Below are 16,386 nucleotides of genomic sequence, written 5' to 3'. Positions count from 1 at the left end.
AGCAGGCAGCTGTTTGTTGTTATCATTGGGTTGTTTTGCAGCACTACAGCTTCCCCTGCTGGTGATCATTTACATTTATTTCCATCCCTGAAACAAGTGTTTTATACACAGGATTCAGGAATCTTAGGGCCATTTCAGATGGGCAATTGTGCAATAAACTATTGATAGTGGTTCCGACCATAATTTTTTAGATCTATATATCTGTATCATAGATGGACGTGAAAAAAATAATAAAAATAACATGATTTAAATTTATCATTACTGACACATCAAAAAACACAAATTAATGAGGTGATGTTCCTGGTGATCAATGCCCGTGTCTATGATAACTATTAACTTTGACATATGTTAATATGACATTTAAATATATGAGGCCCGAAATTAAAAATAATGTAATAGCCTATATTGATCTGATTGTCAGACTGCTATCAAACTTGTCCTTCGTCTGTAGACAAGTTCACAATGAGAGGCTTAACTTGCCCTAGCTCCTCTTGAGCCAGACTCTCAGAAGTTCATGGGAGGAGATTTGGCAGTCCCAAACAAGGACCAACACACCCACCACTTTGGGTTGATAATAGTGATAGGTGATCCACTGGATCCATGGATCTTTGGTATGTTAAATTAGGATGTTTTAACCTACCCCGATCTCCAATGATTTTTTATTTTATTTTAATTGTTTTAGTTTTAGTGGAAATACAGTAACCTAGAAAACTTTATTCCATTTTATCACAGTATGGATTAAATTCCATTTCATTACCTTTACTCCTGAGCAATTGATATTTTAAACTAGCAATAAAGGAGACTTGAAAAGTCCTAGAGTTAAGACCATGGAGTATTTATTAGCAAGTGGCTTTAACAATGAGTTTTCTGCAGCTGTTTATTAAAATGATTAAAAAATCATATATCGACACAATTTAGCAATAAAATCTCCAACCAAGGCAGCCGATCTATGGGTCTCATTCAGACCCGCTCGTGAGCGCAGGACGCTCGCAAGCGGGTCGATGTTACCCCAATGCGCATGCGCACGACAGAGGGAGCTCCGTCGTGCGCATGCGCGAGACCCGGACAGCGACAGCCAAGCTGTCACTCCGGGTCTCGCACCAAAGGGGGCGTGCTGTCGATGGTGACTGACAGCACGCCCCCTTTGGTGGGCATACCGGAGGCGTGGCTGCCAGACGGAGGCGTTCCCATGGGAACGCCTACCGTCTGGGTCCGGCCCCACTGACATCACTAGTGATGTCAGTGGGAGTGATTTTGGCTCTGATAGAGCCAAAATCACTCCAGGGCTTGCGGCAGCGAGACCCTACCGCAGGGTCTCGTCGCAAGCCCGATGGTCATCATGGACGCTCGCATAAGCTGTGGGTGGTAACCCACAGCTATGCGAGCGTCCAAAAGGCCGCTCCACATTTAAATAGGACGGCCCTGATTCAGAGCGAGCACTCTGGTCAGAGCATCCGGCTCTGAATCAGGGCCTATATTCAAATGTCTTGACAATACTTATTAAAATTGGTATGGGTTAAATTACCATTTCTCTGGCCCAGTCTCAGGGTATATGTGCAAATAATATAGGATCAGAAAACTCCCCACATACGTTGCCTATTGGATATAGCACTGGCCATGCACACATTTAAGAATTTACAAGTCTAGTGGGGTTGATCTGCAAACAAGATTTTTACCTTCCATAGGGGTCCATTCATCATCTCTTAATTTCTAATTAACATTTTCACCCACTTTAGTAGAAATTAAGGATTTGAGATATTTATTATAAAGGTAATGCAGGAGATATCACTGATATCTCCTGCTCACCATTCAGCCTCCATCTGTCCATTAGTCACCATACACTAGTATGGGCACATAAATAAATCTATATAATATTTTCGGAGCTTGACTGCGAGAACATTTGCCATCTTCAGATGGCGTTTGCTCCTGCACCCCCGCTACTTCCCTATGGGCAGGAGTCCTGGATTGTGAAGAGGGATCCTTTTGGATCCCTCCACCCCTATCCGGCTCCTTCCACCTGAGGCCGGGGCTTTGTGCATCTGCATGAAGCCCAGGTCATGCAGGCACACTACCACTGCTAAGTCAAACTCAGCAGTGAAAACGTCATTACTACGAAGGTAATAGTAAAGGAGATCGCAGAGACAGCTGATTTTCAGATCAGCTGTCTCCACACTGGTGCAATGTTGAATTGCTCCGGTGAATTTGTGTCCACTGCTGCTACTTGCAGCAGTCCAGACCCCGATAATTATAGGGTCCATAATGAATGGACCCTATAATCTAATAGGAACCCTAGCTGTTTTGCACAGTATACAAAACAATAATAATAATAATAATAATAATAATAATAATAATAATAATCATTTAATATACTTCAGCCACTAGAGTGATGATCTGCTATACATTAGCCACTAGACTGGAATTATATGCTATTTGGGGGTCTATGTACTAAGGGGCACTTTAGGGCGGTCTACTATTAACAGACCTGCCAAGGAGGGTGAACGTTGAGTCACCCCCTCTGCAGTGTAGGCACTAGAGCAGAACTTGGACTCACCAGGTCTCTGGAGTCCCATACTGTGCATAGGAAGCAGAGAGGTTTTTTGGTTTTTTTTATTCAACAAAATTTATTGACACATGGGCAAAGTTACAGAGCTCACGTCCAGCTTCTCCAGTGAGGAGAAGCAGATAATGGCAGCTACAGGAGGCGATATCAGTGCTGGGGAAGACACCCGACGGTAAGTGCCCTCTCCTCTTAGTAGCACCTGGGACACTTAGGGCGGAATTGGTATGAAATCCCGACGCCGGAAGCCCGAACGCTGAAGATCCCGACAAGGATGGTAAGTATACTATCCCTACCCCTCTCCCCCCCTAACACTATCCCTCCCTCTTTGGTGCCTAACCCTAAACTCCCCCAAGTAGTGCTTAACCCTAACCTGTACCCAGTGCAATACTTACCGGGGTCCGGACATTTGGGATTCCGATGTTCGGGATGCCGATGACAGTATCCTGATCTCCTTAGGGATATCGGCATATGCATCTTGCCGGGCGGCTGGATTCCGGCATTGGTATTTCGGCAGCCGGTATCCTGTTCGTCGGCAATTTAACTACATCCCCTAAGGGCTACTATAGTTGTCTTGGCAAACACCACCTCTTGGTGCACCAGGCCCTGAACATCTCAGTCACGCTGAGCGACATTCCCACTCAAAATGCGCGTCTTATTTGCATAAATAAAACAACTGGAAGTGACAAAACAACTTTGCTGGATTACACTGATCAACTTGATGTGCGACATTTGTACATCTGTGTGCAAATGAGTCTGAAGCTGTATACAAAGTCTGCCAATGCAGCTGCCACTGCTTTTATGCATTCCTAGTTTCGTTGTGCTTTATCTGCGACTTTGTACATGCTTAAAACGAATTACTGTGTGGTTAAAGTCATAGCCCATCATTTCTAGTACACTGTGAGTGGTGGTTTGCTGTGTATGCAATCAGTGGCATAACTAGGGTATTTGGAGCCCAGGGCAAATGTGAAAAGGGAGCCCCCCCCAGCACACTGATATGTGCGCGTGCCGAAGGCGCGCGCGGAAAAAAATGTACATGGTCACTTAAAAATGGGGCGTGTCAGCATGACACACCCCTTTATTTTCACGCTGCACATTCCTATCCATATGCACCTTAACCCCAGTAGTACCCTTTATACAGTACCCCCAGTATGCAATTGTGGTCCCTCTTATGCAGGCCCATAGTAGTGCCACTTATACAGTATCCCCAGTAGTGGTCCCCCTTATACAACCCCCAATTAGTTCCCCTTACTCAGTGCCCCCAGTAGTGATCCCCCCAAATGCAGTCCCCTATGTAGTGTTCCCCCTTATGCAGTGCCCCCAGTAGCAGTCCCCACAATGCAGTGCACCCAGTAGTGGTATCCCCTTATGCAGTGCCCTTTATATAGTGCCCCCAGTAGTAGTCCCCCCCTATGCAGTGCCCTTTATATAGTGTCCCCCCGCAAGTAGTCCCCCCCATGCAGGTTTCCCAGTAGTGGTCCCCCTTATGCAGGCACCCAGTAGTGATCCCCCTTATCTAGTGCCCCCTGTAGTGGTCCCCGCAGTGCCCCTAGCAGTAAGCCCCTTATATAGTGCCCCCAGCAGTAGACTCCCCCCTCCCATGCAGTGCCCCCCAGTAGTGGTCCCCCTGATGCAGGCTCCCAGTAGTGACCCCCCCTATCCAGTGGTCCCTGTAGTGGTCCTTCCTGTTATTGCCCCCAATTGTGGTCCCCCCAGTGCAGTGCCCCTAGTAGTAGGCCCCTTTTATAATGCCCCCAGTAGTAGTCCCCCCCAAGTAGTGGTCCCCAGTTGAGGTTCCCCCTCCCGATTAAGTGCCCCCTGGAAGCCTAGCGCCGGTCCTGTGTAAATGTGTAGCGCTGACCACACTCATTGCGGTCGGCGCTACACTGGTGGCTAACTAGGGCGGGCCGGACAGTGGCTGGAGGCACCCCCCCGCCTCCGGGCCCACGGCGCCCAGGGCAAGCACCCCGCTCGCCCTGCCCTAGTTACGCCACTGTATGCAATACAAATAAAGGTGCATACACACGGTCAGATTTTTCCTTCAGATATGAACGATAACGATTTAAAAATCGTTCAGTCGTTCATATCTGAAGGAAAATCTGACATATCTGACATACCTGAACGATGGACGATCAACGATGCGCGTTCCCGTTTGTCAGATAACGATATCTGACATCTGATGTGTTTGCTGTCAGACTTGGACGATTCCATTCATTTTACTGCAGTCAAAAATCGTTCAATCGTTCAAATCGTTCAAAACTTTGGTAAAATCGTTCAAATCGTTCAATCGTTCATCTGACACATCTGACAAGTCTGACAAATCTGACCGTGTGTATGCTCCATAAGACACAAAATGTAAAGAAAAAGATTGTATGCTACACATCTTGGAGCGGCTCAGCCACTTGGTGTCTCGTGCCCTATGGCATATAGATGCTGTGTGTATGAGGGCACAACTGTAGTTTTCACTAGAATGGCTCTGCCTTGTATATTAGCCACTACAAGGGACTGTATTATAGTCACCAGGAACATGAGGTAGGGCAGCAAGATGTCTTGTTAAACAGGCTGTCAGGATTCTGAGATTTCTAAAGGTGACTTATACCAGGTAAAGTTATACATAACCTGGCAGAATGGCTAGGACTTGTCCAAAATAATCTATAATTTAACATGTATTGTACAGTATGCATCTACTGTACATTTATACTGTATATCAGTATTAACTTCTGGACTATTGTTAAGATGTACCTGACCTGACCAAGGATATTCCATGTATGAAATAGGGGTTCCATCTCACACAATACAGTATATATAATGGCAATAGCTACATGATCATTGTTCTTTATTATTTCACTTGGGAAAGGGCTATTTTAGCATTCACAAATATGGTCAAAAGACACAAAGTTGTGTTACTTGCTGTACTGAGTACTGTAGTTAGTCCATCCCTGCTTTGATATGGCAAGTTACATTTTGCATGACAAATACTGTAAGATGAAACCACCAATAGATTCTCTATACTACAATGCAGAATGTCAAACCTCTAACAAAAACAAATGTTACTTCCTACTGTATACCCAGTTCAAATGTTATCAATAGTTATTCTTTAATCTTCCACTTTATCTATCCATGTTATTTCCAAGTTATCTAAAATAAATAAGAAAAATGACCTACATGCAATACTGTCTTTATTGCTTTTGTGTGCAATAAGGAATCTAATGTAAAATCCCAATTATATTCACATACTGTACTCAGCATTTCTGTGGTTGGCTGGTTGACCTAGTGGTCATAACAGGATTAACACTTTAATGGGCCAAGGGCTCTATTTATTAACATTAGTTTTACTAAAATAAAGTGAAAAGGGGTGTTTTCACACCCTTTTCACATTATTTTAGTATCACCTATAGTTATTACAGGGCAATTGGAGTAGAATTCGTAAAATTCTACTCCAACCCCTAAGTATCACTTATTTTTAGTAAGCAGATTGCATTTCCCATAACTGTAATAGGAAATGTGATCTGGCCAAAGTTACTAAACATAAATTGTAAAAAAATACAGGGGAAAGCCCTGTGATAATAACGCCATCTGGAGGTGGCATTATCCAGTGTCTCCCCCGGTTACCGGACTCCTACTCTGCTCTAAAAGGCAGAGCAGAGCCCGGAGCCGGTCCCAGTGATCAGCTGTATGGTCTAAACAGACCACAAGCTGATACACTGCAAAAAAAAAAATAGTCCAAGAAAAATTAACTTACCTGACTCCATGGACCGGTGGTCGGGGCTCCGGTGAGGACTCCCCTCTGGTCAGCTGGTCTCCCATGCTGCACTGCGGCCCGGTCATCAGGTGATCCGGTCCCAGTGCAGTATGGGATATTAGCTGACCGGAGGCATGGAAGACATCACCGGAGCACCGATGACTGCAGATAAGAGCTATTAAGGGAGGGGGGGATCGCGGGCTGGGTTACGGGGGGGTCCGCAATCGTGGGGGGCGAGGCTTAGTGTCAGGGGTGGGGCTTAGCGCCGGGGGGTTAGCAGCGGTGGCCGGTCGGCTCATGCGCGGGGCACTAGTCACTGTATTTTTTTGCGACAATATCGTGACTAGAGTGCGGAGGGGATTCTCAGGGACAGAGCTTTCTCGCAACCTCTGTCCCTGCAAGGGATTTGTAGTAAATCCCTGTGATATTGCCTGAATTCACAATGCGAATTCAGTCGGTAATATCACACTACATTCTGCATTACAAATGCGGATTGTAGTAAATAGAGCTCCAAGAGAGGCAGGAATACGTTTCTTGCTATCTAAGACTTAATTCACAGTTGTACAGAAAAACTGGATATAACAGTTTTTGCCACTGTATATACAGTATGTTGAATAGTAATGAAAGGGTATTCTAAAGGTAACCAACATATGGGCCGTGATTCAATTCAGCACAATGGCGAAAAGCCCCGGGAGGGAGCTCCCAGGGCTTTTCAATTCCGCGCGCTGTTAAGTCGGAGAATGCCAGTTCTCGCGTCTTAACCAAGGTGTTTAAGTCGAGAGAACCGTCATGCTCCGACTAAAGTCCCGGACGCAAGGCTGTTAGTGCCGCACTAAGCCGGCAAACAGCCACGCAGCTGGCACTTTTGTCAGATCCTCACACCCCTTGGGGTGCAAGAAGAAATCCTTTAGTCGGACCAAACATTGTGCTGAATTGAATAGCTCCAGGAGCTCCCTCCCGGGACTATTCATCATCGCTTTGAATTGAATCGCGGCCATGGGACAATAAGGTTTCTGGGAGCCCCAGAGAAAATAACTTGTGGGAGCCCCTGACAATAAAATGGATAAAATTATATACTGGTGATGTTATTAAAAACCTTAGTTTATAAATACCCCCAGCACCACAAATGTGCCCCCAGTTCATATTTTGACACTTAGGAACCCCCAGTTCATATTATGCCACAGTGCACCTCATCCATGCTGGTAATGCAGTTATGTGTGGGGGGCCCCACATAAATGGAAGCCACTGGCCAGTCTCCCTCGCCATCCTGTTGTTAATCAAGAACTGACCTAGGCCTGGGCCTGCTAGGGAGACATAGACAAGCTCCCAAGTTGCTGTGACCATCCAGTGGTGTTTATTGGGTCTACAGAGCCCATCAATAATCAAAGATAGTAAATTAAAGTTGTTTATATTTGGCAGTAACCTGTAGTCCTTTGTAAATGCTTGCAGTGCTTTGTCTATTTGGTGCTTCAAGCATACATTTCCTATGCTGCAGGAGGGGCTGTCTGGCTAATTCTGTTACGTGTAAAGAAAAGAAAAGTAAATAAATAAATAAAGACCCCCAAGTGCCTAGGGACTGCATTGGCTGCAGCCCCTAGAAACAAATTAAGGTTGGTGTGGTGAAATAGAAGAGGAGTGGGTTCCCTTTGGAAGCTCTGTCTGCTAATCACAGTCAGACTGGCAGCCCCAGGGGGAGAAAACACCTTCCCTTGGGATGACCAGTCCGGGCATATTATTAGCAGACAGCACTTCCAATGTGAAGCCCCTGCACTTACTTGGGGATCACTGGGGGTCTAGATAACATCCACAATTGGGGCACAGTAGTACAGCTATATCCCATGAGAAACATCAGTACGGGCTGTGACATGAATACCTGCAGTAAGTTAAAAACAGGAGCAAGAGCAAAAAATAGGCAGAGAAATAACAGATTTTGTATGTACTTTTGTACATGCGTAATTTGCATTTTGGAAATGAATCCATTGTCCTTGCAACCATTTTTCCCATTAAGGCCAGATCAACTAATCTGCAAATATATCTGCAGATGATGGTTGTTCATACACACTGAACAACCATCATCTGCCATCTGGCTGCGGGTCCCTCTGGGCTGGGGTCGCGCCCCTTCCCTGCGGATTCTGAAGCAAGTTTACGGGCGGGCGGCAGACAACCCGTACACACAGCTTGATGAGCAGATATATTTGCAGATCGGCTGTGCTGCACAGCTGATGTGCTATGTCTGTGAACGACGTCGATCACAGACATATCTCGCTGTACACACTGGCAGACGCGCCAACGATGTATTGGCCATTCCATTGATCACCCAGTATATCAGCCAGTGTGTACACTGCATTACTGTATACGACTATGAAGAAAATGTACTTTATACAATCTTGTGCCAAGTGCAGAGAAAGTGTCAAGAAGACAAATAATTGCACCAAGGGAAAGTGCTGAAACTTCCTGAATTTATTTGATTTATCACAGGAATTACTTGACAGTGTCAGGGCATGTATAGTCTGTACTGTGCTAGAGCAATAAATGATTACATAACCCCTATTTTACAAGGTCTAAAATTGTTATGATGAACATTTCAGTGTTGTGACAGTCATGACTCTTAAAACTGGTAAACTTGCAAAGCGGTTTCATTTGTTTTTAATTCATGATTTATTTAATTGTTTAGTATAGCTGTAACATTAATGATGAGTTACTGTGATTTGACCACTTTTACTGTCTCAATGTTCCTATTTAAGAGGAAATGTTAAAAAATTAAGGTTAGTTTATTGATGTTCTTTATGTTATTCATGTACAGGACAACTAGGTATCTATAAATAGGCTCGTCAAAATTATTTCAATATCTAAGTGGCATATTTATTTATGAGACATAGGGGTCTATTCATCATCGGGGTCGGCGGTGGATACCTATCACCGGAGCAATTCAGCATTGCTCCGATGCGGGGACAGCTGCTCCAAAAGCAGCTTTCACCGCGATCAGTAACATTGCTACCTCAGTAGCAGCATTTCTTACCTCCCCTGTGGCCGGTTTCTGTGCATGTGTGACCTGAGGGCCTGATTGTAAGTTGAATACAGCTCTGTATACAGCCACAAATATTGAGTTGTAGCAAACTGTGCATGCACAGAAGCATACAGTATATAGGCATTTTTGTATCTCTCTGGCCAATTCTGGGTTAGACATATATTCGTCGGATCTCTCCTTGCCTGATATGGGCATTTCTGGGCAGCAAGTGGGTGACAATATTGCGGTCACATGCAAGAGATCCTCTCGTGGGACTGTTATGGGAGTGTCATAATTGGCGTGTAGCTAGAGTGTCAGTGTTGCATATACAGCATGCGCTGTAACAGGGTGGCAGTAAGCAGCATCACTTACTTGGGTGACATGTGGGGCAGCTGATAGTACTTCTATTGCGTGCGGCCAAGGGGGTGTGGTCTTGCTCTACATAGCCATGCCCCCTTATGTGTGCCGATCTTGGGGGAGTTACCGCAAGTCACTCCCCCATTCTCAGCACACTGTGGGCTTACCCAGTGCTCCGGCAGCTGCAGGGGCAGCCCACAGCCTCTCCCCTGCCTCCCTCTGAGTTGCGGCTGCTCAGTAACACCATCCGACCGGGTGACACCAAAACAGCAGACTTTGCTATTTTGGTGTCACTTTGGTGTCACTCCCTCAGATGGTGTCACCCTGTGTGGCCCGCACCCCCCTAGTGGCACTCATGGTGACAGTGTGCCCAGTGTCGGCCCCACCCCCTGAGTGCATGACATCACACTAAGGGCATAGTCAGCTCTCCCCAGTGATCAAAGACACATGAGATGATTGGACCAATCAGATGTCACTCAGAGACTCAATCCCACGTGCAGCACTGATCCTGTGAGAGCTGAGAGAGATAGGGTGTGGGATGTGCTAAGGGCGGAAATGCAGTAAAACCACCGATAATGCAATCGGATCCCTCCCAGCTCCCCCCGCGGAGCGAGCATCCTCCTGCGAATGTGCAGAAGGACACCAGAGGGACTTCTGGGTGTTAGGACATTAACTCACTCTGGGACTGCTGCACACTGACTTCACTATCCACCTGTATCAGTCTACTGCCAGATAGAGTACTGCAAAGTGCTGTCCAACTATTCAGGTAAGAGCATACTGTTGTAATGCCAGCCCAAATGGTGGCAGCAGGAATAAAGAAGCAATTAATATGTTGGAGAATTGGGTGATGGGGTGCAGGGAGACTGGTGTTAGTTACCTTGGAGAAATAAGTGTTGTAACGTGAGGGCAGGAACATACTGGAATACTCTCTCTGAAACTATGGAAGTGGGTACTCCTCCTGCATCCCACCCTCTTCCTAGTTAAATGAACAGAATGGGGAGGATATTACCGGGAATTTGAGGTCTGTGAGGAGGGGGTGTGGCCTAGTGTTGCAATTCTGTGATAATCATGTTATTCGGCCCTGCCCCCTATTCAAATGACAAAAATAGTCCAGTGCTGCCACCATCACCGCCCACCTGCATCTCCTCTCTGGGCTTCTCCAGGAGAGGAAACTACAAAAGTGGGAAGCTGGGGACATGTGTCCCCTGGAAGTTATGACCTGGGGTGAGGGGTCTCAGTAATCTGATGATGCCATGTAAATAGGGGTGTGCACCGGCCACTTTTCGTGTTTTGTGTTTTGGTTTTGGATCTGGATCTTTCTTCGTGTTTTGGATCTGGATTGGTTTTGCCAAAACCACCCTTCCGTGTTTTGGGTTCTGGGTTTTGTGTTTTGGATCTGTATTTTTTTGAAAAAAAGCATAAAAACAGCTAAAATCACAGAATTTGTAGGTTTTTCTGCTCCTATGCTATTATTAACCTCAATAACCTTAATTTCCACTCATTTCCAGTCTATTCTGAACACCTCACACCTCACAACAGTGTTTTTATGTCCAAAAGGTTGCACCGAGGTAGTATGCTAAGCGACACGAGTGGGAGGCACAAACACATGACCCATCTAGGCGTGATACTGCAGTGGCAGACAGGATGGCAGTTTGAAAAACTAGGCCCCAAACTGTACATAATGCAAAGAAAAAAAAGAGGTGCAAGATGGAATTGTCCTTGGGCCCTCCCACCCACCCTTATGTTGTATAAACAGGACATGCACACTTTAACAAACCAATCATTTCAGCGCCAGGGTCTGCCACACAACTGTGGCTGAAATGATTGGTTCGTTTGGGCCCCCACAAAACAAGCTGGCAATTAATCTGTCCCTGCACAAACTGGCTCTACGGAGGCAAGATGTCATCCTCATCCTCCTCATCCACCGATTCCTCACCCTCTTCAGTGTGTACATCCTCATCCTCACAAAGTATTAACTCGTCCCCACTTGAATCCACCACCACAGGTCCCTCTGTACGTTCTGGAGGCTGGTCTCCCTGGAAGAGCTGATAATTCATTTTGATGAACATCATCTTCTCCACATTCTGTGGAAGCAACCTCCTACGCCTTTCGCTGACAAGGTTCCCGGCTGCACTAAACACTCTTTCGGACTACACACTGGAGGGGGGGCAACTTAGGTAAAATAGAGCCAGTTTGTACAGGGGCCTCCAAATTGCCTCTTTTTCCTGCTAGTACAGGTATGGACTGTCTGACATGCCTACTTGGATGCTGTCACCGATGTAATCCTCCACCATTCTGCCAATGGTGACAGTATCATATGCAGTGACAGTAGACATGTTAGAAATTGTTGCCAGGTCCTTCAGTCCGGACCAGATGTCCAAACTTGGTCCTGCCTGCCCTGCATCACCGCCAGCGGGTTGCTTAGGATACCTAAGTTTTTTCCTGGCAGCCCCAGTTGCGGGAGAAAATGAAGAAGGAGCTGTTGACGTGTCACGTTCCGCTTCAGCTGACAGTGTGTTCACCAGCAGGTCTTTGCACCTCTGCAGGCTTGTGTCGGCCGGAAAGAGACACACCACATAGGCTTTAAACCTAGGATCGAGCACGGTGGCCAAAATGTAGTGGTCTCATTTCAACAGATTGACCACCCTGGAATCCTGGCAAAGCGAATGAAGGGCTTCATCCACAAGTCCCACATGCCGAGCGGAATCGCTCCGTCTTAGCTCCTCCTTCACTTTCTCCAGCTGCTTCTGCAAAAGCCTGATGAGGGGAATGACCTGACTCAAGCTGGCAGTGTCTGAACTGACTTCACGTGTGGCAAGTTCGAAGGGCTGGAGAACTTTGCACAACACGGAAATCATTCTCCACTGCGCTTGAGTCAGGTGCATACCCCCTCCTTTGCCTATGTCATAGGTGGATGTATAGGCTTGAATGGCCATTTGCTGCTCCTCCATCCTCTGAAGCATATAGAGGGTTGAGTTCCACCGCGTCACAACCTCTTGCTTCAGGTGATGGCGGGGCAGGTTCAAGAGTGTTTGCTGGCGCTCCAGTCTTCGGCACGCAGTCGCTGAATGGCAAAAGTGGCCAGAAATTTTTCGGGCCACCCAAAGCGTCTCCTGCACGCCCCTGTCGCTTTTCAGAAAATTCTGCACCACCAAGTTTATTGTGTGAGCAAAACATGGGACGTGCTGGAATTTGCCCAGATGTAATGCCCGCACAATATTGGTGGCGTTGTCAGATATCACAAATCCCCAGGAGAGTCTAAGTGGGGTAAGCCACTGGGCAATGATTTCCCTCAGTTTCTCTAAGAGGTTGTCGGTGGTGTGCCTCTTACTGAAACCGGTGATACACACCGTAGCCTGCCTTGGAACGAGCTGGCGTTTCTGAGATGCTGCGACTGGTGATGCTGCCGCTGTTGCTGCGTAAGGTAATACATCTACCCAGTGGGCTGTCACAGTCATATAGTCCTTAGTCTGCCCTGTTCCACTTGTCCACATGTCCGTGGTTAAGTGGACATTGGGTACAACGGCATTTTTCAGGATACTGAGGACACTTTTTCTGATGTTTCTGTACAGTCTCGGTATCGCCTGCCTAGTGAAGTGGAATCTAGACGGGATTTGGAACCGGGGACACACTACCTCCATCAATTGTCTAAATCCCACTGCACTAATGGCGGATACCGGACGCACGTCTAACACCAACATAGCAGTCAAGGCCTCAGTTATACATTTTGCTTCAGGATGACTGCTGTCGTACTTCATCCTCCTCGCTAAGGACTGTTGGAGGGTCAATTGTTTAGTAAAAGTAGTGGTGTTCCTACTTCCTCTCTGGGATGATGAACGACTCCCAGCAGCAGCAACAGCAGCAGCGGCAGCAGTAGGCGTAGCAATGCAGGATCCTCCAGAGGAATCCCGGATAGGAGAGTCAGTCATGCCAGTGACATGGCCTGCAGGACTACTTCCGATCCTGACTAAGGAGGAAATTGACGAGGAGGGAGTTGACGGTGTGGTTTGCAGGCGCTTGGATACAACAGGACAACGGGATTTAGGTGTCCCTGGACTGCTTACGGTCTTAGCCAAAGTTTCTGAACTTGACAGTAACTTATTATGAACGCGCTGCAGGTGCCGTATAAGGGAGGATGTTCCTAGGTGGTTAACGCCCCTACCCCTACTTATTCCACCTTTACATAAGGTACATATGGCAAGACAGTTGTTGTCCGGATTTGGATAGAAATATTGCCAGACCAAAGAGGTGGAATGTTTGGTCTTCTGCCCAGGCATGACCGTGATGAGCTTTTTCTTCCCACGGACAACAACTGTCTCCCCCGGAGCCTGATTTAAACAAACCACATCACCATCAGAATCCTCCTCGCCAACTTCCTCCTCAGCGCCAGCTACACCAGTATCCTCATCCTGTTGTACTTCAACAGTGACATCTTCAATTTGCATATCAGCAAGTGGACTGTGGGTGCTCCTTTCAGCACTTGCAGGGGGCGTGCAAATGGTGGAAAAAGCCACCTCTTCCCGTCCAGTGCTGGGAAGGTCAGGCATCGCAACCGCCACCACACTTGGACTCTCCTTGGGGATTTGTGATATCTTCTTAGAACGCACAGTTCTTCGCTGTGCTTTTGACAGCTTAACTCGTTTGATTTTTTTAGTGGGAGGAGGGCTTCCATCGTCATGTGAAGCTGAACCACTAGTCATGAACATAGGGAAAGACCTTAGCCATTCCTTGCCACTCTGTGTCATAAATGGCATATTGGCAAGTTTACGTTTCTCTTCAGATGATTTAAATGTTTTTTTTAAGGTCATTTTCCTGAACTTTGTCATTTGGGATTGTATGTGGCTTCTACTATGACATTGGGCATCGGCCTTGGCAGACGACGTTGATGGCATGTTATCGTCTATGTCATGACTAGTGGCAGCAGCTTCAGCACTAAGAGGAAGTGGTTCTTGATCTTTCTCTATTTTATTTTTATCGGAGAAAGTTTGGTCCTCCATTTATGTTATATCGATTTGATATATACGTGCGGCTAAGGCGCACACAAACAAAGAAAATATTTTTTTATTTTTGCTGGAGAGTAGTGCACTTTGTGGGTTACACCACCCTTTAAGAAATGAGCCAGCCGGCTCTTTACTTATGGGACACAGGCGCACGCTTGGCGCTGCTCCTTTGTTGATGCACGTGCGGCTACTGCGCACACAATTCACAAACACAGAAAATATTTTTTTATTTGGTTTGGAGTGTACTTTGGGGGTTACAGCACCCTTTAATTGTCAAGCCAGCCGGCCCTTTACTTATGACACAGGCGCACGCTTGGCACTACTTTGTTGATGCACGTGCGGCTACTGCGCACACAATTCACAAACACAGAAAATATTTATTTTTTTGGTTTGGAGTGTACTTTGGGGGTTACAGCACCCATTAACGGTCAAGCCAGCTGGCCCTTTACTTATGACACAGGCGCACGCTTGGCACTACTTTGTTGATGCACGTGCGGCTACTGCGCACACAATTCACAAACACAGAAAAAATATTTTGTTATTTGGTTTGGAGTGTACTTTGGGGGTTACAGCACCCTTTAACGGTCAAGCCAGCCGGCCCTTTACTTATGACACAGGCGCACGCTTGGCAATACTTTGTTGATGCACGTGCGGCTACTGCGCACACAATTCACAAACACAGAAAAAATATTTGGTTATTTGGTTTGGAGTGTACTTTGGGGGTTACAGCACCCTTTAATGGTCAAGCCAGCCGGCCCTTTACTTATTACACAGGCGCACGCTTGGCACTACTTTGTTGATGCACGTGCGGCTACTGCGCACACAATTCACAAACACAGAAAAAATATTTTGTTATTTGGTTTGGAGTGTACTTTGGGGGTTACAGCACCCTTTAACGGTCAAGCCAGCCGGCCCTTTACTTATGACACAGGCGCACGCTTGGCAATACTTTGTTGATGCACGTGCGGCTACTGCGCACACAATTCACAAACAGAAAAAATATTTGGTTATTTGGTTTGGAGTGTACTTTGGGGGTTACAGCACCCTTTAACGGTCAAGCCAGCCGGCCCTTTACTTATGACACAGGCGCACGCTTGGCACTACTTTGTTGATGCACGTGCGGCTACTGCGCACACAATTCACAAACACAGAAAAAATATTTTGTTATTTGGTTTGGAGAGTACTTTGGGGGTTACAGCATCCTTTAACGGTCAAGCCAGCCGACCCTTTACTTATGACACAGGCGCATGCTTGGCACTACTTTGTTGATGCACGTGCGGCTACTGCGCACACAATTCACAAACACAGAAAAAAAAAATTTTTTTGGTTTGGACTGGAGTGTACTTTGGGGATTACAGCACCCTTTAACGGTCAAGCCAGCCGGCCCTTTACTTATGACACAGGCGCACGCTTGGCACTACTTTGTTGATGCACGTGCGGCTACTGCGCACACAATTCACAAACACAGAAAAAATATTTTGTTATTTGGTTTGGAGTGTACTTTGGGGGTTACAGCACCCTTTAACGGTCAAGCCAGCCGGCCCTTTACTTATGACACAGGCGCACGCTTGGCACTACTTTGTTGATGCACGTGCGGCTACTGCGCACACAATTCACAAACACAGAAAAAATATTTTGTTATTTGGTTTGGAGTGTACTTTGGGGGTTACAGCACCCTTTAACGGTCAAGCCAGCCGGCCCTTTACTTATGACACAGGCGCAC

The 16,386-nt window shown here is 46.6% G+C and overlaps 1 protein-coding gene across 1 annotated transcript in view; it reads left to right on the top strand.

Annotated features, from left to right (window-relative positions):
• HTR2A (5-hydroxytryptamine receptor 2A) overlaps positions 1-16,386 on the top strand; it is a 133,122-nt gene that overhangs the window by 2,409 nt on the left and 114,327 nt on the right. The window lies entirely within an intron of this gene.

The sequence above is a fragment of the Taudactylus pleione genome, unplaced genomic scaffold (genome assembly GCF_031769625.1).
Source record: "Taudactylus pleione unplaced genomic scaffold, aTauple2 ptg000005l, whole genome shotgun sequence".
Taxonomy (NCBI): Eukaryota; Metazoa; Chordata; class Amphibia; order Anura; family Myobatrachidae; genus Taudactylus; species Taudactylus pleione.
Note: the sequence above shows the minus strand (reverse complement) of the source record. Positions and strands in the feature narration are given on the sequence as shown.